This window comes from Hyla sarda, unplaced genomic scaffold (genome assembly GCF_029499605.1).
Source record: "Hyla sarda isolate aHylSar1 unplaced genomic scaffold, aHylSar1.hap1 scaffold_1150, whole genome shotgun sequence".
Lineage (NCBI taxonomy): Eukaryota > Metazoa > Chordata > Amphibia > Anura > Hylidae > Hyla > Hyla sarda.
In genome coordinates, this window is record NW_026607772.1 from 36,257 (window position 1) to 62,441 (window position 26,185).

The 26,185-nt window shown below is 48.4% G+C and overlaps 8 non-coding genes and 1 pseudogene across 8 annotated transcripts; all 9 read right to left on the reverse strand.

The window, feature by feature from the left end:
* Positions 1–1,743: 1,743 nt before the first annotated feature.
* Positions 1,744–1,898, reverse strand: LOC130302105 (U2 spliceosomal RNA; annotated as a pseudogene).
* Positions 1,899–4,010: 2,112 nt separating this feature from the next.
* Positions 4,011–4,201, reverse strand: LOC130302075 (U2 spliceosomal RNA). Its single transcript, XR_008852385.1, has one exon. It is a non-coding gene; the product is annotated as a U2 spliceosomal RNA (small nuclear RNA).
* A 2,081-nt stretch (positions 4,202–6,282) lies between these two features.
* LOC130302077 (U2 spliceosomal RNA) lies at positions 6,283–6,473 on the reverse strand. The gene has a single exon (XR_008852387.1). It is a non-coding gene; the product is annotated as a U2 spliceosomal RNA (small nuclear RNA).
* A 2,094-nt stretch (positions 6,474–8,567) lies between these two features.
* On the reverse strand, positions 8,568–8,758 carry LOC130302078 (U2 spliceosomal RNA). The gene has a single exon (XR_008852388.1). It is a non-coding gene; the product is annotated as a U2 spliceosomal RNA (small nuclear RNA).
* A 2,073-nt stretch (positions 8,759–10,831) lies between these two features.
* Positions 10,832–11,022, reverse strand: LOC130302100 (U2 spliceosomal RNA). The gene has a single exon (XR_008852410.1). It is a non-coding gene; the product is annotated as a U2 spliceosomal RNA (small nuclear RNA).
* Positions 11,023–13,111: 2,089 nt separating this feature from the next.
* On the reverse strand, positions 13,112–13,302 carry LOC130302079 (U2 spliceosomal RNA). Its single transcript, XR_008852389.1, has one exon. It is a non-coding gene; the product is annotated as a U2 spliceosomal RNA (small nuclear RNA).
* Positions 13,303–15,401: 2,099 nt separating this feature from the next.
* On the reverse strand, positions 15,402–15,592 carry LOC130302080 (U2 spliceosomal RNA). The gene has a single exon (XR_008852390.1). It is a non-coding gene; the product is annotated as a U2 spliceosomal RNA (small nuclear RNA).
* A 7,714-nt stretch (positions 15,593–23,306) lies between these two features.
* Positions 23,307–23,497, reverse strand: LOC130302096 (U2 spliceosomal RNA). The gene has a single exon (XR_008852406.1). It is a non-coding gene; the product is annotated as a U2 spliceosomal RNA (small nuclear RNA).
* A 2,071-nt stretch (positions 23,498–25,568) lies between these two features.
* LOC130302093 (U2 spliceosomal RNA) lies at positions 25,569–25,759 on the reverse strand. The gene has a single exon (XR_008852403.1). It is a non-coding gene; the product is annotated as a U2 spliceosomal RNA (small nuclear RNA).
* Between the last annotated feature and the right edge of the window lie 426 nt (positions 25,760–26,185).

Here is a 26,185-nt window from a genome sequence, read left to right on the forward strand (position 1 = left end):
CCCACCGTCAAGGGATCGTCCATAGCCGCCGCACCTGCGGGATCAACAACGTTAGTGACACCTGACAGGAACCTCTCGGCGGCTTCGGGGTCGAATGACTTGGGGGCGTAGAGGTTGCCGTAGAAGTCGTGGACGACCCCCATCACTTCCTCCTTGCCGCTCCTCATGTGTCCGGTCTCATCTCGTAGCTCAGTCAGGGGCGTGTGGCCGGCATGGAGCTTCCTGAAAAAGAAAGAGTTACATTTCTCACCCTTCTCCAGGTTCTCCACCTTGGAACGAAAGACGATTCGCTTGGATTCCTCCTCAAAGTGCCTTTTCAAGCTCTTTTTGGTCTCCTCCAGCTCCTCCCTGACGTCCCAGCCACACTGGAGCAGGTCCTGCAGGGACCGCAGCTCGCGCTGCAGTTTCCTCAAGTCCCACTTCTTCGCACACGCCTGTTGTCTGCCTTTTGCCTGAAAGAAACAACGGAATTCGACTTTAACATATTCCCACCAATCGCTGATGCACTTGAACAGACATTTGTCATTTCGCCATACAAGGTACGCATCCCTAAGTTCCTCCATGACCTCCCTCTGCTCCAACAGGGCACAATTCAACTTCCAGGAGCCTGGGCCAGGTGGGAATCCATGGCCCAGAGTCCCCCGGAATCGAATGGCCCTGTGGTCAGAGAAGAAGCAGGGGACCATAGAGTACGACACCTTTCTGACTGCTCTCGAAGTGAAGATGAAGTCTATCCGAGAACGGAGCGAGCCATCGGGGCGGCTCCACATATAGTTTACGGAGCCGTTCCCGATGGACCCGACAACGTCCTGCAAGGATGCCTCCGTCACCATCTCAATCAGCAGATTAGACGTCACGTCCAGGTTGGCGGATGTGCCAGAACTGCGCCCGTCCACCTCAATGGGGCAGTTGAAGTCACCACCCAACACTACTGCCCTAGTGGTGGCGAGTTCAGCCCGCAGGGCCTGGAGAACCTCCAGTCGGACATCCCTCTCAGGGGAGGCATACACGTTGATGAGCCGCACGGGCTCACCCGCCCAGGAACCGTCTGCGACAAGAAGTCTGCCACAGACGAGCTCCCGGACGGAATCAAGTGCAAAGTTACCTCCCCTGATCAGGATGGCCACCCCCGCAGACCTATTGTCGCCCCCACCAGACCAGTAGGAAGGGCCGTGAGGCCACTGCCTGGCCAGATGGTTGTAAGACCTAGAAACAGACAAAGCACATTCCTGCAACATGTAAACATCACACCTCTGGGAATCTAAGAACGTAAGAACAGTCTGAAATCTAAACCAAGCTCTAATACTCCTCACATTAATGCAGAAGATGTTGAGATCAGCCATGGGAATAAAAAGAGAGGTTAGTTCTGATACTAGTTACCAGTCTGGTCGGATGGGTCCTCTTCTCTGGCGCCTGTCGGCTCGTGTGGCTTCTTGTAGCGCCCTTCCAAGAACTCGTCGTAGACCGTGTTGGACGGAGTGTCCAGGATTTTCTTGACCTCTGGGTCCTGCAGCAGCTCCTCCATAGATTGAGCTTGGACTGGCTCTGCTTGGACCTGTTCCACTTGGGCCTGCTCCATCACCTCCTCTCCTTCTGAAGCTTCAAGGCTCTCGCAGACCTGCTCCATCTCCTCCTCCTCATCTGAAGCTTGAGGGGTCTCGCAGGTCTCGATTATCTTTCTTTTGTGGGACTCTTCTGATGCGTTGTCCCTTCCTTTCCTCTTCCTCTGTATGGTACCTGGGGGAGGAATCACAGGAAAGTCCTCCGAAGGGCGGGCACCAGCAGCTGGAGGGGGGTTAGGTGCTGCTGGACCAGGAGAGAAAGGAGGCTGGGTGGGGCTGGGTATCTGATAAGAACAGATACTACACTTGATCTTAGCCAAAAGGCCGAGAAGCGATAACCGTGAAAGGGGCGGGCCCAACAGGGTGCCCTTCATGGGCACTATCACTGCTTGCTGTCAGGGAGGCTGCCAGACAATTTTCCATGCACACTCTGGGCTGGGGGGCAGTCAACCACCAGTACACACAGCAGAACCTAAACCCATACCATTATTGCTAAGCAGCAAGACAGGGGCCCATTGCACTCCCACGGGGCCTTTTTAAATGCAATCCATAACCCGGATTTGCCAGGAACCCTTCTTACTCCTCCTACTTGCATGTGACACTGGGCTTAGGATCTGCATAGGAAACACACACACAAGCACACACCTACCTTTGTTGCCTGCAGATGCCTCCTTGGCTGTCCCCAAACGGTATCAAACCAACACCCACGGGAAGCTGTAAGCATAGAGGACATGCCTGCACCCCATTGGACTTACCTGTGTGGGTTAAACCCGGGTTATTTGACAACCTATGGCGGTGATGGTTCTGCTCAGGCAGAGCAGTGCTGATGCTCCTCATAAAGCTGTCGCTGCTGTGAAGGTTCTAGGTGACATCACAAATCCCTATGGTTACATACACAACAAAGCTGGGTTGTTGTTGTTTACACTCTGCAAGGCCTGTGGAAGTGAGTGACATCATAGCACTGTAGTTCTGAGGGTTCTAGATGGATGCAACAATCTCCTGTTGCTTCTATGAAGGCCATAATAGACAACATCACCAAACAGCTCCATAGTCACATACACAGCAAAGGAGAGATGTTGTTTACACCTAGTGATGTCAGTGGTATTGAGTGACATCACAGCACAGTGCTAAGGCTCCTGGGCCTGGACACAGCAGCGGCTGCAATATCTCAACGGAGAATACGTTTATATATATGTGTGTGTGTGCGCGTATATATATATATATATATATATATATATATATATATATATATATATATATATTTCTCCGCCGAAATCACTTTTAAACCCATTTCCACCTTTTTTTCCCTTCTCTTCCTCTTACTTTTTTTTCACGTTTTTTTACGTTTTTCTCCTTTTCGCCTCTTTTCTGGGCGTATTATTCTTCTTTTTCTTCTTTTTTTTCGTCTAATGCATACCCCATCAGTGCAGCAATGCTTATTCAATACCGCCAGCAGATGGAGACACTGGGGGATAATTTTCTAAGGATTTATACTGATTTTTCCTGTCTGAATTTGTCGCACAGAAAGTTGCAGGCCAAATATGTGTGACATTTCTGCGACTTTAGCTTCTAGAGCATTTTTACAACATTATACATAGGTGCTGAATACATAAAAAGCGACTGTTCAGCGACAGACAAGTCGCATCGGCTGAAAGTAGGCCAGAATGTCAGTCCATGTTGGAGCAGGTTTAGATACAGTCTAAAGTATAGATCTCAAAGTCTGTGCACAGAATTTAGCAAGGGCCTCGCACCTTCTGATGCATCAGGTAGGTGCACAATAGCATAGCCTAACCCTCTGTACTTTGGTCTATATTGATGCGGGACATAGACAGCCAGCTGATGACCAATCCATTAGTGCAATGGATGGCTGGAAGCATTTGTCTTTGCCTTTGCAATACCACAGAAGCAATGCATGGTCAATGTACAGCAATGACACACCTGTGTGAACAGCCAGGAGACCCCCCCCCCCCCCCCCCATGTTATGTTACATAGTTACATAGTTAGTACGGTCGAAAAAAGACATATGTCCATCAAGTTCAACCAGGGAATTAAGGGGTAGGGGTGTGGCGCGATATTGGGGAAGGGATGAGATTTTATATTTCTTCATAAGCATTAATCTTATTTTGTCAATTAGGAACATTCAGCACCCACCCGCTATCAAGGCAGCTGCCTATCATGTCATGCCCTACCTGCACAGGTGTGCTGGCTACTCAAATGATCCAATTAAGGAGGCCATTTAGTCAGCAGCAGCAGAAGTCCTGTGCCTGGACGCTCCAACAGCGGCCAGACACAAGCAGAAGCAGAAGCAGCAGAAGCAGCAGAAGCAGCAGCAGCACCACCTTTTGTTTTTTGGCTGCAGCAGCAGCAAGGCCCACAGGGCTGGCTAGCTGGCTAGCCAGCAAGCAGGTAGCAATGAAAGTAGGAATCTTTCTTTTTAACCCTGTAAGGGGGTGGTGCACTGTACCCGAAGATACTGCCATATCGGGTCAATGCATAGGGCGACGGAAGCAAGCTTCGAAATCGGCCCCCGTTCTCAAAAATCCATTTAATATATGGTCCCCAGATAGGGGACGTATCAGATATTAAACTGATAAGAACAGATACTACACTTGATCTTAGCCAAAAGGCCGAGAAGCGATAACCGTGAAAGGGGCGGGCCCAACAAGGTGCCCTTCATGGGCACTATCACTGCTTGCTGTCAGGGAGGCTGCCAGACAATTTTCCATGCACACTCTGGGCTGGGGGGCAGTCAACCACCAGTACACACAGCAGAACCTAAACCCATACCATTATTGCTAAGCAGCAAGACAGGGGCCCATTGCACTCCCACGGGGCCTTTTTAAATGCAATCCATAACCCGGATTTGCCAGGAACCCTTCTTACTCCTCCTACTTGCATGTGACACTGGGCTTAGGATCTGCATAGGAAACACACACACAAGCACACACCTACCTTTGTTGCCTGCAGATGCCTCCTTGGCTGTCCCCAAACGGTATCAAACCAACACCCACGGGAAGCTGTAAGCATAGAGGACATGCCTGCACCCCATTGGACTTACCTGTGTGGGTTAAACCCGGGTTATTTGACAACCTATGGCGGTGATGGTTCTGCTCAGGCAGAGCAGTGCTGATGCTCCTCATAAAGCTGTCGCTGCTGTGAAGGTTCTAGGTGACATCACAAATCCCTATGGTTACATACACAACAAAGCTGGGTTGTTGTTGTTTACACTCTGCAAGGCCTGTGGAAGTGAGTGACATCATAGCACTGTAGTTCTGAGGGTTCTAGATGGATGCAACAATCTCCTGTTGCTTCTATGAAGGCCATAATAGACGACATCACCAAACAGCTCCATAGTCACATACACAGCAAAGGAGAGATGTTGTTTACACCTAGTGATGTCAGTGGTATTGAGTGACATCACAGCACAGTGCTAAGGCTCCTGGGCCTGGACACAGCAGCGGCTGCAATATCTCAACGGAGAATACGTTTATATATATGTGTGTGTGTGCGCGTATATATATATATATATATATATATATATATTTCTCCGCCGAAATCACTTTTAAACCCATTTCCACCTTTTTTTTCCCTTCTCTTCCTCTTACTTTTTTTTCAAGTTTTTTTACGTTTTTCTCCTTTTCGCCTCTTTTCTGGGCGTATTATTCTTCTTTTTCTTCTTTTTTTTCGTCTAATGCATACCCCATCAGTGCAGCAATGCTTATTCAATACCGCCAGCAGATGGAGACACTGGGGGATAATTTTCTAAGGATTTATACTGATTTTTCCTGTCTGAATTTGTCGCACAGAAAGTTGCAGGCCAAATATGTGTGACATTTCTGCGACTTTAGCTTCTAGAGCATTTTTACAACATTATACATAGGTGCTGAATACATAAAAAGCGACTGTTCAGCGACAGACAAGTCGCATCGGCTGAAAGTAGGCCAGAATGTCAGTCCATGTTGGAGCAGGTTTAGATACAGTCTAAAGTATAGATCTCAAAGTCTGTGCACAGAATTTAGCAAGGGCCTCGCACCTTCTGATGCATCAGGTAGGTGCACAATAGCATAGCCTAACCCTCTGTACTTTGGTCTATATTGATGCGGGACATAGACAGCCAGCTGATGACCAATCCATTAGTGCAATGGATGGCTGGAAGCATTTGTCTTTGCCTTTGCAATACCACAGAAGCAATGCATGGTCAATGTACAGCAATGACACACCTGTGTGAACAGCCAGGAGACCCCCCCCCCCCCCCCCATGTTATGTTACATAGTTACATAGTTAGTACGGTCGAAAAAAGACATATGTCCATCAAGTTCAACCAGGGAATTAAGGGGTAGGGGTGTGGCGCGATATTGGGGAAGGGATGAGATTTTATATTTCTTCATAAGCATTAATCTTATTTTGTCAATTAGGAACATTCAGCACCCACCCGCTATCAAGGCAGCTGCCTATCATGTCATGCCCTACCTGCACAGGTGTGCTGGCTACTCAAATGATCCAATTAAGGAGGCCATTTAGTCAGCAGCAGCAGAAGTCCTGTGCCTGGACGCTCCAACAGCGGCCAGACACAAGCAGAAGCAGAAGCAGCAGAAGCAGCAGCAGCACCACCTTTTGTTTTTTGGCTGCAGCAGCAGCAAGGCCCACAGGGCTGGCTAGCTGGCTAGCCAGCAAGCAGGTAGCAATGAAAGTAGGAATCTTTCTTTTTAACCCTGTAAGGGGGTGGTGCACTGTACCCGAAGATACTGCCATATCGGGTCAATGCATAGGGCGACGGAAGCAAGCTTCGAAATCGGCCCCCGTTCTCAAAAATCCATTTAATATATGGTCCCCAGATAGGGGACGTATCAGATATTAAACTGATAAGAACAGATACTACACTTGATCTTAGCCAAAAGGCCGAGAAGCGATAACCGTGAAAGGGGCGGGCCCAACAAGGTGCCCTTCATGGGCACTATCACTGCTTGCTGTCAGGGAGGCTGCCAGACAATTTTCCATGCACACTCTGGGCTGGGGGGCAGTCAACCACCAGTACACACAGCAGAACCTAAACCCATACCATTATTGCTAAGCAGCAAGACAGGGGCCCATTGCACTCCCACGGGGCCTTTTTAAATGCAATCCATAACCCGGATTTGCCAGGAACCCTTCTTAATCCTCCTACTTGCATGTGACACTGGGCTTAGGATCTGCATAGGAAACACACACACAAGCACACACCTACCTTTGTTGCCTGCAGATGCCTCCTTGGCTGTCACCAAACGGTATCAAACCAACACCCACGGGAAGCTGTAAGCATAGAGGACATGCCTGCACCCCATTGGACTTACCTGTGTGGGTTAAACCCGGGTTATTTGACAACCTATGGCGGTGATGGTTCTGCTCAGGCAGAGCAGTGCTGATGCTCCTCATAAAGCTGTCGCTGCTGTGAAGGTTCTAGGTGACATCACAAATCCCTATGGTTACATACACAACAAAGCTGGGTTGTTGTTGTTTACACTCTGCAAGGCCTGTGGAAGTGAGTGACATCATAGCACTGTAGTTCTGAGGGTTCTAGATGGATGCAACAATCTCCTGTTGCTTCTATGAAGGCCATAATAGACGACATCACCAAACAGCTCCATAGTCACATACACAGCAAAGGAGAGATGTTGTTTACACCTAGTGATGTCAGTGGTATTGAGTGACATCACAGCACAGTGCTAAGGCTCCTGGGCCTGGACACAGCAGCGGCTGCAATATCTCAACGGAGAATACGTTTATATATATGTGTGTGTGTGCGCGTATATATATATATATATATATATATATATATATATATATATATTTCTCCGCCGAAATCACTTTTAAACCCATTTCCACCTTTTTTTTCCCTTCTCTTCCTCTTACTTTTTTTTCAAGTTTTTTTACGTTTTTCTCCTTTTCGCCTCTTTTCTGGGCGTATTATTCTTCTTTTTCTTCTTTTTTTTCGTCTAATGCATACCCCATCAGTGCAGCAATGCTTATTCAATACCGCCAGCAGATGGAGACACTGGGGGATAATTTTCTAAGGATTTATACTGATTTTTCCTGTCTGAATTTGTCGCACAGAAAGTTGCAGGCCAAATATGTGTGACATTTCTGCGACTTTAGCTTCTAGAGCATTTTTACAACATTATACATAGGTGCTGAATACATAAAAAGCGACTGTTCAGCGACAGGCAAGTCGCATCGGCTGAAAGTAGGCCAGAATGTCAGTCCATGTTGGAGCAGGTTTAGATACAGTCTAAAGTATAGATCTCAAAGTCTGTGCACAGAATTTAGCAAGGGCCTCGCACCTTCTGATGCATCAGGTAGGTGCACAATAGCATAGCCTAACCCTCTGTACTTTGGTCTATATTGATGCGGGACATAGACAGCCAGCTGATGACCAATCCATTAGTGCAATGGATGGCTGGAAGCATTTGTCTTTGCCTTTGCAATACCACAGAAGCAATGCATGGTCAATGTACAGCAATGACACACCTGTGTGAACAGCCAGGAGACCCCCCCCCCCCCCCCCCATGTTATGTTACATAGTTACATAGTTAGTACGGTCGAAAAAAGACATATGTCCATCAAGTTCAACCAGGGAATTAAGGGGTAGGGGTGTGGCGCGATATTGGGGAAGGGATGAGATTTTATATTTCTTCATAAGCATTAATCTTATTTTGTCAATTAGGAACATTCAGCACCCACCCGCTATCAAGGCAGCTGCCTATCATGTCATGCCCTACCTGCACAGGTGTGCTGGCTACTCAAATGATCCAATTAAGGAGGCCATTTAGTCAGCAGCAGCAGAAGTCCTGTGCCTGGACGCTCCAACAGCGGCCAGACACAAGCAGAAGCAGAAGCAGCAGAAGCAGCAGCAGCACCACCTTTTGTTTTTTGGCTGCAGCAGCAGCAAGGCCCACAGGGCTGGCTAGCTGGCTAGCCAGCAAGCAGGTAGCAATGAAAGTAGGAATCTTTCTTTTTAACCCTGTAAGGGGGTGGTGCACTGTACCCGAAGATACTGCCATATCGGGTCAATGCATAGGGCGACGGAAGCAAGCTTCGAAATCGGCCCCCGTTCTCAAAAATCCATTTAATATATGGTCCCCAGATAGGGGACGTATCAGATATTAAACTGATAAGAACAGATACTACACTTGATCTTAGCCAAAAGGCCGAGAAGCGATAACCGTGAAAGGGGCGGGCCCAACAAGGTGCCCTTCATGGGCACTATCACTGCTTGCTGTCAGGGAGGCTGCCAGACAATTTTCCATGCACACTCTGGGCTGGGGGGCAGTCAACCACCAGTACACACAGCAGAACCTAAACCCATACCATTATTGCTAAGCAGCAAGACAGGGGCCCATTGCACTCCCACGGGGCCTTTTTAAATGCAATCCATAACCCGGATTTGCCAGGAACCCTTCTTACTCCTCCTACTTGCATGTGACACTGGGCTTAGGATCTGCATAGGAAACACACACACAAGCACACACCTACCTTTGTTGCCTGCAGATGCCTCCTTGGCTGTCCCCAAACGATATCAAACCAACACCCACGGGAAGCTGTAAGCATAGAGGACATGCCTGCACCCCATTGGACTTACCTGTGTGGGTTAAACCCGGGTTATTTGACAACCTATGGCGGTGATGGTTCTGCTCAGGCAGAGCAGTGCTGATGCTCCTCATAAAGCTGTCGCTGCTGTGAAGGTTCTAGGTGACATCACAAATCCCTATGGTTACATACACAACAAAGCTGGGTTGTTGTTGTTTACACTCTGCAAGGCCTGTGGAAGTGAGTGACATCATAGCACTGTAGTTCTGAGGGTTCTAGATGGATGCAACAATCTCCTGTTGCTTCTATGAAGGCCATAATAGACGACATCACCAAACAGCTCCATAGTCACATACACAGCAAAGGAGAGATGTTGTTTACACCTAGTGATGTCAGTGGTATTGAGTGACATCACAGCACAGTGCTAAGGCTCCTGGGCCTGGACACAGCAGCGGCTGCAATATCTCAACGGAGAATACGTTTATATATATGTGTGTGTGTGCGCGTATATATATATATATATATATATATTTCTCCGCCGAAATCACTTTTAAACCCATTTCCACCTTTTTTTCCCTTCTCTTCCTCTTACTTTTTTTTCAAGTTTTTTTACGTTTTTCTCCTTTTCGCCTCTTTTCTGGGCGTATTATTCTTCTTTTTCTTCTTTTTTTTCGTCTAATGCATACCCCATCAGTGCAGCAATGCTTATTCAATACCGCCAGCAGATGGAGACACTGGGGGATAATTTTCTAAGGATTTATACTGATTTTTCCTGTCTGAATTTGTCGCACAGAAAGTTGCAGGCCAAATATGTGTGACATTTCTGCGACTTTAGCTTCTAGAGCATTTTTACAACATTATACATAGGTGCTGAATACATAAAAAGCGACTGTTCAGCGACAGACAAGTCGCATCGGCTGAAAGTAGGCCAGAATGTCAGTCCATGTTGGAGCAGGTTTAGATACAGTCTAAAGTATAGATCTCAAAGTCTGTGCACAGAATTTAGCAAGGGCCTCGCACCTTCTGATGCATCAGGTAGGTGCACAATAGCATAGCCTAACCCTCTGTACTTTGGTCTATATTGATGCGGGACATAGACAGCCAGCTGATGACCAATCCATTAGTGCAATGGATGGCTGGAAGCATTTGTCTTTGCCTTTGCAATACCACAGAAGCAATGCATGGTCAATGTACAGCAATGACACACCTGTGTGAACAGCCAGGAGACCCCCCCCCCCCCCCCATGTTATGTTACATAGTTACATAGTTAGTACGGTCGAAAAAAGACATATGTCCATCAAGTTCAACCAGGGAATTAAGGGGTAGGGGTGTGGCGCGATATTGGGGAAGGGATGAGATTTTATATTTCTTCATAAGCATTAATCTTATTTTGTCAATTAGGAACATTCAGCACCCACCCGCTATCAAGGCAGCTGCCTATCATGTCATGCCCTACCTGCACAGGTGTGCTGGCTACTCAAATGATCCAATTAAGGAGGCCATTTAGTCAGCAGCAGCAGAAGTCCTGTGCCTGGACGCTCCAACAGCGGCCAGACACAAGCAGAAGCAGAAGCAGCAGAAGCAGCAGCAGCACCACCTTTTGTTTTTTGGCTGCAGCAGCAGCAAGGCCCACAGGGCTGGCTAGCTGGCTAGCCAGCAAGCAGGTAGCAATGAAAGTAGGAATCTTTCTTTTTAACCCTGTAAGGGGGTGGTGCACTGTACCCGAAGATACTGCCATATCGGGTCAATGCATAGGGCGACGGAAGCAAGCTTTGAAATCGGCCCCCGTTCTCAAAAATCCATTTAATATATGGTCCCCAGATAGGGGACGTGTCAGATATTAAACTGATAAGAACAGATACTACACTTGATCTTAGCCAAAAGGCCGAGAAGCGATAACCGTGAAAGGGGCGGGCCCAACAAGGTGCCCTTCATGGGCACTATCACTGCTTGCTGTCAGGGAGGCTGCCAGACAATTTTCCATGCACACTCTGGGCTGGGGGGCAGTCAACCACCAGTACACACAGCAGAACCTAAACCCATACCATTATTGCTAAGCAGCAAGACAGGGGCCCATTGCACTCCCACGGGGCCTTTTTAAATGCAATCCATAACCCGGATTTGCCAGGAACCCTTCTTACTCCTCCTACTTGCATGTGACACTGGGCTTAGGATCTGCATAGGAAACACACACACAAGCACACACCTACCTTTGTTGCCTGCAGATGCCTCCTTGGCTGTCCCCAAACGGTATCAAACCAACACCCACGGGAAGCTGTAAGCATAGAGGACATGCCTGCACCCCATTGGACTTACCTGTGTGGGTTAAACCCGGGTTATTTGACAACCTATGGCGGTGATGGTTCTGCTCAGGCAGAGCAGTGCTGATGCTCCTCATAAAGCTGTCGCTGCTGTGAAGGTTCTAGGTGACATCACAAATCCCTATGGTTACATACACAACAAAGCTGGGTTGTTGTTGTTTACACTCTGCAAGGCCTGTGGAAGTGAGTGACATCATAGCACTGTAGTTCTGAGGGTTCTAGATGGATGCAACAATCTCCTGTTGCTTCTATGAAGGCCATAATAGACGACATCACCAAACAGCTCCATAGTCACATACACAGCAAAGGAGAGATGTTGTTTACACCTAGTGATGTCAGTGGTATTGAGTGACATCACAGCACAGTGCTAAGGCTCCTGGGCCTGGACACAGCAGCGGCTGCAATATCTCAACGGAGAATACGTTTATATATATGTGTGTGTGTGCGCGTATATATATATATATATATATATATATATATATATATATATATATATATTTCTCCGCCGAAATCACTTTTAAACCCATTTCCACCTTTTTTTCCCTTCTCTTCCTCTTACTTTTTTTTCACGTTTTTTTACGTTTTTCTCCTTTTCGCCTCTTTTCTGGGCGTATTATTCTTCTTTTTCTTCTTTTTTTTCGTCTAATGCATACCCCATCAGTGCAGCAATGCTTATTCAATACCGCCAGCAGATGGAGACACTGGGGGATAATTTTCTAAGGATTTATACTGATTTTTCCTGTCTGAATTTGTCGCACAGAAAGTTGCAGGCCAAATATGTGTGACATTTCTGCGACTTTAGCTTCTAGAGCATTTTTACAACATTATACATAGGTGCTGAATACATAAAAAGCGACTGTTCAGCGACAGACAAGTCGCATCGGCTGAAAGTAGGCCAGAATGTCAGTCCATGTTGGAGCAGGTTTAGATACAGTCTAAAGTATAGATCTCAAAGTCTGTGCACAGAATTTAGCAAGGGCCTCGCACCTTCTGATGCATCAGGTAGGTGCACAATAGCATAGCCTAACCCTCTGTACTTTGGTCTATATTGATGCGGGACATAGACAGCCAGCTGATGACCAATCCATTAGTGCAATGGATGGCTGGAAGCATTTGTCTTTGCCTTTGCAATACCACAGAAGCAATGCATGGTCAATGTACAGCAATGACACACCTGTGTGAACAGCCAGGAGACCCCCCCCATGTTATGTTACATAGTTACATAGTTAGTACGGTCGAAAAAAGACATATGTCCATCAAGTTCAACCAGGGAATTAAGGGGTAGGGGTGTGGCGCGATATTGGGGAAGGGATGAGATTTTATATTTCTTCATAAGCATTAATCTTATTTTGTCAATTAGGAACATTCAGCACCCACCCGCTATCAAGGCAGCTGCCTATCATGTCATGCCCTACCTGCACAGGTGTGCTGGCTACTCAAATGATCCAATTAAGGAGGCCATTTAGTCAGCAGCAGCAGAAGTCCTGTGCCTGGACGCTCCAACAGCGGCCAGACACAAGCAGAAGCAGAAGCAGCAGAAGCAGCAGCAGCACCACCTTTTGTTTTTTGGCTGCAGCAGCAGCAAGGCCCACAGGGCTGGCTAGCTGGCTAGCCAGCAAGCAGGTAGCAATGAAAGTAGGAATCTTTCTTTTTAACCCTGTAAGGGGGTGGTGCACTGTACCCGAAGATACTGCCATATCGGGTCAATGCATAGGGCGACGGAAGCAAGCTTCGAAATCGGCCCCCGTTCTCAAAAATCCATTTAATATATGGTCCCCAGATAGGGGACGTATCAGATATTAAACTGATAAGAACAGATACTACACTTGATCTTAGCCAAAAGGCCGAGAAGCGATAACCGTGAAAGGGGCGGGCCCAACAAGGTGCCCTTCATGGGCACTATCACTGCTTGCTGTCAGGGAGGCTGCCAGACAATTTTCCATGCACACTCTGGGCTGGGGGGCAGTCAACCACCAGTACACACAGCAGAACCTAAACCCATACCATTATTGCTAAGCAGCAAGACAGGGGCCCATTGCACTCCCACGGGGCCTTTTTAAATGCAATCCATAACCCGGATTTGCCAGGAACCCTTCTTACTCCTCCTACTTGCATGTGACACTGGGCTTAGGATCTGCATAGGAAACACACACACAAGCACACACCTACCTTTGTTGCCTGCAGATGCCTCCTTGGCTGTCCCCAAACTGTATCAAACCAACACCCACGGGAAGCTGTAAGCATAGAGGACATGCCTGCACCCCATTGGACTTACCTGTGTGGGTTAAACCCGGGTTATTTGACAACCTATGGCGGTGATGGTTCTGCTCAGGCAGAGCAGTGCTGATGCTCCTCATAAAGCTGTCGCTGCTGTGAAGGTTCTAGGTGACATCACAAATCCCTATGGTTACATACACAACAAAGCTGGGTTGTTGTTGTTTACACTCTGCAAGGCCTGTGGAAGTGAGTGACATCATAGCACTGTAGTTCTGAGGGTTCTAGATGGATGCAACAATCTCCTGTTGCTTCTATGAAGGCCATAATAGACGACATCACCAAACAGCTCCATAGTCACATACACAGCAAAGGAGAGATGTTGTTTACACCTAGTGATGTCAGTGGTATTGAGTGACATCACAGCACAGTGCTAAGGCTCCTGGGCCTGGACACAGCAGCGGCTGCAATATCTCAACGGAGAATACGTTTATATATATGTGTGTGTGTGCGCGTATATATATATATATATATATATATATATATATATATATATATTTCTCTGCCGAAATCACTTTTAAACCCATTTCCACCTTTTTTTCCCTTCTCTTCCTCTTACTTTTTTTTCACGTTTTTTTACGTTTTTCTCCTTTTCGCCTCTTTTCTGGGCGTATTATTCTTCTTTTTCTTCTTTTTTTTCGTCTAATGCATACCCCATCAGTGCAGCAATGCTTATTCAATACCGCCAGCAGATGGAGACACTGGGGGATAATTTTCTAAGGATTTATACTGATTTTTCCTGTCTGAATTTGTCGCACAGAAAGTTGCAGGCCAAATATGTGTGACATTTCTGCGACTTTAGCTTCTAGAGCATTTTTACAACATTATACATAGGTGCTGAATACATAAAAAGCGACTGTTCAGCGACAGACAAGTCGCATCGGCTGAAAGTAGGCCAGAAGGTCAGTCCATGTTGGAGCAGGTTTAGATACAGTCTAAAGTATAGATCTCAAAGTCTGTGCACAGAATTTAGCAAGGGCCTCGCACCTTCTGATGCATCAGGTAGGTGCACAATAGCATAGCCTAACCCTCTGTACTTTGGTCTATATTGATGCGGGACATAGACAGCCAGCTGATGACCAATCCATTAGTGCAATGGATGGCTGGAAGCATTTGTCTTTGCCTTTGCAATACCACAGAAGCAATGCATGGTCAATGTACAGCAATGACACACCTGTGTGAACAGCCAGGAGACCCCCCCCCCCCCCCATGTTATGTTACATAGTTACATAGTTAGTACGGTCGAAAAAAGACATATGTCCATCAAGTTCAACCAGGGAATTAAGGGGTAGGGGTGTGGCGCGATATTGGGGAAGGGATGAGATTTTATATTTCTTCATAAGCATTAATCTTATTTTGTCAATTAGGAACATTCAGCACCCACCCGCTATCAAGGCAGCTGCCTATCATGTCATGCCCTACCTGCACAGGTGTGCTGGCTACTCAAATGATCCAATTAAGGAGGCCATTTAGTCAGCAGCAGCAGAAGTCCTGTGCCTGGACGCTCCATCAGCGGCCAGACACAAGCAGAAGCAGAAGCAGCAGAAGCAGCAGAAGCAGCAGCAGCACCACCTTTTGTTTTTTGGCTGCAGCAGCAGCAAGGCCCACAGGGCTGGCTAGCTGGCTAGCCAGCAAGCAGGTAGCAATGAAAGTAGGAATCTTTCTTTTTAACCCTGTAAGGGGGTGGTGCACTGTACCCGAAGATACTGCCATATCGGGTCAATGCATAGGGCGACGGAAGCAAGCTTCGAAATCGGCCCCCGTTCTCAAAAATCCATTTAATATATGGTCCCCAGATAGGGGACGTATCAGATATTAAACTGATAAGAACAGATACTACACTTGATCTTAGCCAAAAGGCCGAGAAGCGATAACCGTGAAAGGGGCGGGCCCAACAAGGTGCCCTTCATGGGCACTATCACTGCTTGCTGTCAGGGAGGCTGCCAGACAATTTTCCATGCACACTCTGGGCTGGGGGGCAGTCAACCACCAGTACACACAGCAGAACCTAAACCCATACCATTATTGCTAAGCAGCAAGACAGGGGCCCATTGCACTCCCACGGGGCCTTTTTAAATGCAATCCATAACCCGGATTTGCCAGGAACCCTTCTTACTCCTCCTACTTGCATGTGTCACTGGGCTTAGGATCTGCATAGGAAACACACACACAAGCACACACCTACCTTTGTTGCCTGCAGATGCCTCCTTGGCTGTCCCCAAACTGTATCAAACCAACACCCACGGGAAGCTGTAAGCATAGAGGACATGCCTGCACCCCATTGGACTTACCTGTGTGGGTTAAACCCGGGTTATTTGACAACCTATGGCGGTGATGGTTCTGCTCAGGCAGAGCAGTGCTGATGCTCCTCATAAAGCTGTCGCTGCTGTGAAGGTTCTAGGTGACATCACAAATCCCTATGGTTACATACACAACAAAGCTGGGTTGTTGTTGTTTACACTCTGCAAGGCCTGTGGAAGTGAGTGGCATCATAGCACTGTAGTTCTGAGGGTTCTAGATGGATGCAACAATCTCCTGTTGCTTCTATGAAGGCCATAATAGACGACATCACCAAACAGCTCCATAGTCACATACACAGCAAAGGAGAGATGTTGTTTACACCTAGTGATGTCAGTGGTATTGAGTGACATCACAGCACAGTGCTAAGGCTCCTGGGCCTGGACACAGCAGCGGCTGCAATATCTCAACGGAGAATACGTTTATATATATGTGTGTGTGTGCGCGTATATATAAATATATATATATATATATATATATATATATATATATATATTTCTCTGCCGAAATCACTTTTAAACCCATTTCCACCTTTTTTTCCCTTCTCTTCCTCTTACTTTTTTTTCACGTTTTTTTACGTTTTTCTCCTTTTCGCCTCTTTTCTGGGCGTATTATTCTTCTTTTTCTTCTTTTTTTTCGTCTAATGCATACCCCATCAGTGCAGCAATGCTTATTCAATACCGCCAGCAGATGGAGACACTGGGGGATAATTTTCTAAGGATTTATACTGATTTTTCCTGTCTGAATTTGTCGCACAGAAAGTTGCAGGCCAAATATGTGTGACATTTCTGCGACTTTAGCTTCTAGAGCATTTTTACAACATTATTGTTACGCCGAGCGCTCCGGGTCCCCGCTCCTCCCCGGAGCGCTCGCTTCACTCTCCCCGCGGCAGCGCTCCGGTCACGTCCTCTGACCCGGGGCGCTGCGATTCCGCTGCCAGCCGGGATGCGATTCGCGATGCGGGTAGCGCCCGCTCGCGATGCGCACCCCGGCTCCCCTACCTGACTCGCTCTCCGTCTGTTCTGTCCCGGCGCGCGCGGCCCCGCTCCCTAGGGCGCGCGCGCGCCGGGTCTCTGCGATTTAAAGGGCCACTGCGCCGCTGATTGGCGCAGTGGTTCCAATTAGTGTGTTCACCTGTGCACTTCCCTATATCACCTCACTTCCCCTGCACTCCCTTGCCGGATCTTGTTGCCTTAGTGCCAGTGAAAGCGTTCCTTGTGTATTCCTTGCCTGTGTTTCCAGACCTTCTGCCGTTGCCCCTGACTACGATCCTTGCTGCCTGCCCCGACCTTCTGCTACGTCCGACCTTGCTTTTGCCTACTCCCTTGTACCGCGCCTATCTTCAGCAGCCAGAGAGGTGAGCCGTTGCTAGTGGATACGACCTGGTCACTACCGCCGCAGCAAGACCATCCCGCTTTGCGGCGGGCTCTGGTGAAAACCAGTAGTGGCTTAGAACCGGTCCACTAGCACGGTCCACGCCAATCCCTCTCTGGCACAGAGGATCCACTACCTGCCAGCCGGCATCGTGACAGTAGATCCGGCCATGGATCCCGCTGAAGTTCCTCTGCCAGTTGTCGCTGACCTCACCACGGTGGTCGCCCAGCAGTCACAACAGATAGCGCAACAAGGCCAACAGCTGTCTCAACTGACCGTTATGCTACAACAGTTACTACCACAGCTTCAGCAGTCATCTCCTCCGCCAGCTCCTGCACCTCCTCCGCAGCGAGTGGCCGCTCCTGGGATACGCTTATCCTTGCCGGATAAATTTGATGGGGACTCTAAGTTTTGCCGTGGCTTTCTTTCCCAATGTTCCCTGCATCTGGAGATGATGTCGGACCTGTTTCCCACTGAAAGGTCTAAGGTGGCTTTCGTAGTCAGTCTTCTGTCCGGAAAAGCCCTGTCATGGGCCACACCGCTCTGGGACCGCAATGACCCCGTCACTGCCTCTGTACACTCCTTCTTCTCGGAAATCCGAAGTGTCTTTGAGGAACCTGCCCGAGCCTCTTCTGCTGAGACTGCCCTGTTGAACCTGGTCCAGGGTAATTCTTCCGTTGGCGAGTATGCCGTACAATTCCGTACTCTTGCTTCAGAATTGTCCTGGAATAATGAGGCCCTCTGCGCGACCTTCAAAAAAGGCCTATCCAGCAACATTAAAGATGTTCTGGCCGCACGAGAAATTCCTGCTAATCTACATGAACTTATTCACCTAGCCACTCGCATTGACATGCGTTTTTCCGAAAGGCGTCAGGAACTCCGCCAAGATATGGACTCTGTTCGCACGAGGCGTTTCTTCTCCTCGGCTCCTCTCTCCTCTGGTCCCCTGCAATCTGTTCCTGTGCCTCCCGCCGTGGAGGCTATGCAGGTCGACCGGTCTCGCCTGACACCTCAAGAGAGGACACGACGCCGTATGGAGAACCTCTGCCTGTACTGTGCTAGTACCGAACACTTCCTGAGAGATTGTCCTATCCGTCCTCCCCGCCTGGAAAGACGTACGCTGACTCCGCACAAAGGTGAGACAGTCCTTGATGTCTACTCTGCTTCTCCACGTCTTACTGTGCCTGTGCGGATGTCTGCCTCTGCCTTCTCCTTCTCTACAGTGGCCTTCTTGGACTCTGGATCTGCAGGAAATTTTATTTTGGCCTCTCTCGTCAACAAGTTCAACATCCCGGTGACCAGTCTCGCCAGACCCCTCTACATCAATTGTGTAAATAATGAAAGATTGGACTGTACCATACGTTTCCGCACGGAGCCCCTTCTTATGAGCATCGGATCTCATCATGAGAGGATTGAACTTTTGGTCCTCCCCAATTGCACCTCGGAAATTCTCCTTGGACTTCCCTGGCTTCAACTTCATTCCCCTACCCTGGATTGGTCCACTGGGGAGATCAAGTGTTGGGGGTCCTCTTGTTCCAAGACCTGTCTAAAACCGGTTCCCAGTAACCCTTGCCGTAACTCTGTGGTTCCTCCAGTAACCGGTCTCCCTAAGGCCTATATGGACTTCGCGGATGTTTTCTGCAAAAAACAAGCTGAGATTCTACCTCCTCACAGGCCTTATGATTGCCCTATCGACCTCCTCCCGGGCACTACTCCACCCCGGGGCAGAATTTATCCTCTCTCTGCCCCAGAGACTCTTGCCATGTCCGAATACGTCCAGGAGAATCTAAAAAAGGGCTTTATCCGTAAATCCTCCTCTCCTGCCGGAGCCGGATTTTTCTTTGTGTCCAAAAAAGATGGCTCCCTACGTCCGTGCATTGACTACCGCGGTCTTAATAAAATCACGGTTAAGAACCGCTACCCCTTACCCCTCATCTCTGAACTCTTTGATCGCCTCCAAGGTGCCCACATCTTCACTAAATTGGACTTAAGAGGCGCCTATAACCTCATCCGCATCAGAGAGGGGGACGAGTGGAAAACGGCATTTAACACCAGAGATGGACACTTTGAGTATCTGGTCATGCCCTTTGGACTGTGCAACGCCCCTGCCGTCTTCCAAGACTTTGTCAATGAAATTTTTCGTGATCTGTTATACTCCTGTGTTGTTGTATATCTGGACGATATCCTAATTTTTTCTGCCAATCTAGAAGAACACCGCCAGCATGTCCGTATGGTTCTTCAGAGACTTCGTGACAACCAACTCTATGCCAAAATTGAGAAATGTCTGTTTGAATGCCAATCTCTTCCTTTTCTAGGATATTTGGTCTCTGGCCAGGGACTACAGATGGATCCAGACAAACTCTCTGCCGTCTTAGATTGGCCACGCCCCTCCGGACTCCGTGCTATCCAACGCTTTTTGGGGTTTGCCAATTATTACAGGCAATTTATTCCACATTTTTCTACCATTGTGGCTCCTATCGTGGCTTTAACCAAAAAAAATGCTGATCCCAAGTCCTGGCCTCCTCAAGCAGAAGACGCCTTTAAACGACTCAAGTCTGCCTTTTCTTCGGCTCCCGTCCTCTCCAGACCTGACCCTTCCAAACCCTTCCTATTGGAGGTTGATGCCTCCTCAGTGGGAGCTGGAGCTGTTCTTCTACAAAAAAATTCTTCCGGGCATGCTGTCACTTGTGGTTTTTTCTCTAGGACCTTCTCTCCAGCGGAGAGGAACTACTCCATCGGGGATCGAGAGCTTCTAGCCATTAAATTAGCACTTGAGGAATGGAGGCATCTGCTGGAGGGATCAAGTTCTCCTGTTATTATCTACACCGACCACAAGAACCTCTCCTACCTCCAGTCTGCCCAACGGCTGAATCCTCGCCAGGCCCGGTGGTCTCTGTTCTTTGCCCGATTTAATTTTGAGATTCACTTTCGTCCTGCCGATAAGAACATTAGGGCCGATGCTCTCTCTCGTTCCTCGGATGCCTCAGAAGTTGAACTCTCTCCGCAACACATCATTCCACCTGACTGCCTGATCTCCACTTCTCCTGCCTCCATCAGGCAGACTCCTCCAGGAAAGACCTTTGTTTCTCCTCGCCAACGCCTCGGAATCCTCAAATGGGGTCACTCCTCCCATCTCGCAGGTCATGCGGGTATCAAGAAATCTGTGCAACTCATCTCCCGCTTCTATTGGTGGCCGACTCTGGAGACGGATGTTGTGGACTTTGTGCGAGCCTGCACTATCTGTGCCCGGGATAAGACTCCTCGCCAGAAGCCCGCTGGTTTTCTTCATCCTCTGCCTGTCCCCGAACAGCCTTGGTCTCTGATTGGTATGGATTTTATTACTGATTTACCCCCTTCCCGTGGCAACACTGTTATTTGGGTGGTCGTTGATCGATTCTCCAAAATGGCACATTTCATCCCTCTTCCTGGTCTTCCTTCTGCGCCTCAGTTGGCTAAACAATTTTTTGTACACATTTTTCGTCTTCACGGGTTGCCTACGCAGATTGTCTCGGATAGAGGCGTCCAATTCGTGTCTAAATTCTGGAGGGCTCTCTGTAAACAACTCAAGATTAAATTAAATTTTTCTTCTGCATATCATCCCCAGTCCAATGGACAAGTAGAAAGGATTAACCAGATCTTGGGTGATTATTTGCGACATTTTGTTTCCTCCCGCCAGGATGACTGGGCAGATCTCCTCCCATGGGCCGAATTCTCGTATAACTTCAGGGTCTCTGAGTCTTCCTCCAAATCCCCATTTTTCGTGGTGTACGGCCGTCACCCTCTTCCCCCCCTCCCTACTCCCTTGCCCTCTGGTCTGCCCGCTGTGGATGAAATTTCTCGTGACCTTTCCATCATATGGAGAGAGACCCAAAATTCTCTCTTACAGGCTTCATCACGCATGAAGAAGTTCGCGGATAAGAAAAGAAGAGCTCCCCCCGTTTTTTCCCCTGGAGACAAGGTATGGCTCTCCGCTAAATATGTCCGCTTCCGTGTCCCTAGCTACAAGTTGGGACCACGCTATCTTGGTCCTTTCAAAATTTTGTGTCAAATTAATCCTGTCTCTTATAAACTTCTTCTTCCTCCCTCTCTTCGTATCCCTAATGCCTTTCACGTCTCTCTTCTCAAACCACTCATCCTCAACCGTTTTTCTCCCAAATCTGTTCCTCCCACTCCTGTTTCCGGCTCCTCGGACATCTTCTCGGTCAAAGAAATTTTAGCTGCCAAAAAGGTCAGAGGGAAAAATTTTTTTTTAGTGGACTGGGAGGGTTGTGGTCCTGAAGAGAGATCCTGGGAACCTGAGGACAACATCCTAGACAAAAGTCTGCTCCTCAGGTTCTCAGGCTCTAAGAAGAGGGGGAGACCCAAGGGGGGGGTACTGTTACGCCGAGCGCTCCGGGTCCCCGCTCCTCCCCGGAGCGCTCGCTTCACTCTCCCCGCAGCAGCGCTCCGGTCACGTCCTCTGACCCGGGGCGCTGCGATTCCGCTGCCAGCCGGGATGCGATTCGCGATGCGGGTAGCGCCCGCTCGCGATGCGCACCCCGGCTCCCCTACCTGACTCGCTCTCCGTCTGTTCTGTCCCGGCGCGTGCGGCCCCGCTCCCTAGGGCGCGCGCGCGCCGGGTCTCTGCGATTTAAAGGGCCACTGCGCCGCTGATTGGCGCAGTGGTTCCAATTAGTGTGTTCACCTGTGCACTTCCCTATATCACCTCACTTCCCCTGCACTCCCTTGCCGGATCTTGTTGCCTTAGTGCCAGTGAAAGCGTTCCTTGTGTATTCCTTGCCTGTGTTTCCAGACCTTCTGCCGTTGCCCCTGACTACGATCCTTGCTGCCTGCCCCGACCTTCTGCTACGTCCGACCTTGCTTTTGCCTACTCCCTTGTACCGCGCCTATCTTCAGCAGCCAGAGAGGTGAGCCGTTGCTAGTGGATACGACCTGGTCACTACCGCCGCAGCAAGACCATCCCGCTTTGCGGCGGGCTCTGGTGAAAACCAGTAGTGGCTTAGAACCGGTCCACTAGCACGGTCCACGCCAATCCCTCTCTGGCACAGAGGATCCACTACCTGCCAGCCGGCATCGTGACAATTATACATAGGTGCTGAATACATAAAAAGCGACTGTTCAGCGACAGACAAGTCGCATCGGCTGAAAGTAGGCCAGAATGTCAGTCCATGTTGGAGCAGGTTTAGATACAGTCTAAAGTATAGATCTCAAAGTCTGTGCACAGAATTTAGCAAGGGCCTCGCACCTTCTGATGCATCAGGTAGGTGCACAATAGCATAGCCTAACCCTCTGTACTTTGGTCTATATTGATGCGGGACATAGACAGCCAGCTGATGACCAATCCATTAGTGCAATGGATGGCTGGAAGCATTTGTCTTTGCCTTTGCAATACCACAGAAGCAATGCATGGTCAATGTACAGCAATGACACACCTGTGTGAACAGCCAGGAGACCCCCCCCATGTTATGTTACATAGTTACATAGTTAGTACGGTCGAAAAAAGACATATGTCCATCAAGTTCAACCAGGGAATTAAGGGGTAGGGGTGTGGCGCGATATTGGGGAAGGGATGAGATTTTATATTTCTTCATAAGCATTAATCTTATTTTGTCAATTAGGAACATTCAGCACCCACCCGCTATCAAGGCAGCTGCCTATCATGTCATGCCCTACCTGCACAGGTGTGCTGGCTACTCAAATGATCCAATTAAGGAGGCCATTTAGTCAGCAGCAGCAGAAGTCCTGTGCCTGGACGCTCCAACAGCGGCCAGACACAAGCAGAAGCAGAAGCAGCAGCAGCACCACCTTTTGTTTTTTGGCTGCAGCAGCAGCAAGGCCCACAGGGCTGGCTAGCTGGCTAGCCAGCAAGCAGGTAGCAATGAAAGTAGGAATCTTTCTTTTTAACCCTGTAAGGGGGTGGTGCACTGTACCCGAAGATACTGCCATATCGGGTCAATGCATAGGGCGACGGAAGCAAGCTTCGAAATCGGCCCCCGTTCTCAAAAATCCATTTAATATATGGTCCCCAGATAGGGGACGTGTCAGATATTAAACTGATAAGAACAGATACTACACTTGATCTTAGCCAAAAGGCCGAGAAGCGATAACCGTGAAAGGGGCGGGCCCAACAAGGTGCCCTTCATGGGCACTATCACTGCTTGCTGTCAGGGAGGCTGCCAGACAATTTTCCATGCACACTCTGGGCTGGGGGGCAGTCAACCACCAGTACACACAGCAGAACCTAAACCCATACCATTATTGCTAAGCAGCAAGACAGGGGCCCATTGCACTCCCACGGGGCCTTTTTAAATGCAATCCATAACCCGGATTTGCCAGGAACCCTTCTTACTCCTCCTACTTGCATGTGACACTGGGATTAGGATCTGCATAGGAAACACACACAAGCACACACCTACCTTTGTTGCCTGCAGATGCCTCCTTGGCTGTCCCCAAACGGTATCAAACCAACACCCACGGGAAGCTGTAAGCATAGAGGACATGCCTGCACCCCATTGGACTTACCTGTGTGGGTTAAACCCGGGTTATTTGACAACCTATGGCGGTGATGGTTCTGCTCAGGCAGAGCAGTGCTGATGCTCCTCATAAAGCTGTCGCTGCTGTGAAGGTTCTAGGTGACATCACAAATCCCTATGGTTACATACACAACAAAGCTGGGTTGTTGTTGTTTACACTCTGCAAGGCCTGTGGAAGTGAGTGACATCATAGCACTGTAGTTCTGAGGGTTCTAGATGGATGCAACAATCTCCTGTTGCTTCTATGAAGGCCATAATAGACGACATCACCAAACAGCTCCATAGTCACATACACAGCAAAGGAGAGATGTTGTTTACACCTAGTGATGTCAGTGGTATTGAGTGACATCACAGCACAGTGCTAAGGCTCCTGGGCCTGGACACAGCAGCGGCTGCAATATCTCAACGGAGAATACGTTTATATATATGTGTGTGTGTGCGCGTATATATATATATATATATATATATATATATTTCTCCGCCGAAATCACTTTTAAACCCATTTCCACCTTTTTTTCCCTTCTCTTCCTCTTACTTTTTTTTCACGTTTTTTTACGTTTTTCTCCTTTTCGCCTCTTTTCTGGGCGTATTATTCTTCTTTTTCTTCTTTTTTTTCGTCTAATGCATACCCCATCAGTGCAGCAATGCTTATTCAATACCGCCAGCAGATGGAGACACTGGGGGATAATTTTCTAAGGATTTATACTGATTTTTCCTGTCTGAATTTGTCGCACAGAAAGTTGCAGGCCAAATATGTGTGACATTTCTGCGACTTTAGCTTCTAGAGCATTTTTACAACATTATACATAGGTGCTGAATACATAAAAAGCGACTGTTCAGCGACAGACAAGTCGCATCGGCTGAAAGTAGGCCAGAATGTCAGTCCATGTTGGAGCAGGTTTAGATACAGTCTAAAGTATAGATCTCAAAGTCTGTGCACAGAATTTAGCAAGGGACTCGCACCTTCTGATGCATCAGGTAGGTGCACAATAGCATAGCCTAACCCTCTGTACTTTGGTCTATATTGATGCGGGACATAGACAGCCAGCTGATGACCAATCCATTAGTGCAATGGATGGCTGGAAGCATTTGTCTTTGCCTTTGCAATACCACAGAAGCAATGCATGGTCAATGTACAGCAATGACACACCTGTGTGAACAGCCAGGAGACCCCCCCCACCCCCCCATGTTATGTTACATAGTTACATAGTTAGTACGGTCGAAAAAAGACATATGTCCATCAAGTTCAACCAGGGAATTAAGGGGTAGGGGTGTGGCGCGATATTGGGGAAGGGATGAGATTTTATATTTCTTCATAAGCATTAATCTTATTTTGTCAATTAGGAACATTCAGCACCCACCCGCTATCAAGGCAGCTGCCTATCATGTCATGCCCTACCTGCACAGGTGTGCTGGCTACTCAAATGATCCAATTAAGGAGGCCATTTAGTCAGCAGCAGCAGAAGTCCTGTGCCTGGACGCTCCAACAGCGGCCAGACACAAGCAGAAGCAGCAGAAGCAGCAGCAGCACCACCTTTTGTTTTTTGGCTGCAGCAGCAGCAAGGCCCACAGGGCTGGCTAGCTGGCTAGCCAGCAAGCAGGTAGCAATGAAAGTAGGAATCTTTCTTTTTAACCCTGTAAGGGGGTGGTGCACTGTACCCGAAGATACTGCCATATCGGGTCAATGCATAGGGCGACGGAAGCAAGCTTCGAAATCGGCCCCCGTTCTCAAAAATCCATTTAATATATGGTCCCCAGATAGGGGACGTATCAGATATTAAACTGATAAGAACAGATACTACACTTGATCTTAGCCAAAAGGCCGAGAAGCAATAACCGTGAAAGGGGCGGGCCCAACAAGGTGCCCTTCATGGGCACTATCACTGCTTGCTGTCAGGGAGGCTGCCAGACAATTTTCCATGCACACTCTGGGCTGGGGGGCAGTCAACCACCAGTACACACAGCAGAACCTAAACCCATACCATTATTGCTAAGCAGCAAGACAGGGGCCCATTGCACTCCCACGGGGCCTTTTTAAATGCAATCCATAACCCGGATTTGCCAGGAACCCTTCTTACTCCTCCTACTTGCATGTGACACTGGGCTTAGGATCTGCATAGGAAACACACACACAAGCACACACCTACCTTTGTTGCCTGCAGATGCCTCCTTGGCTGTCCCCAAATGGTATCAAACCAACACCCACGGGAAGCTGTAAGCATAGAGGACATGCCTGCACCCCATTGGACTTACCTGTGTG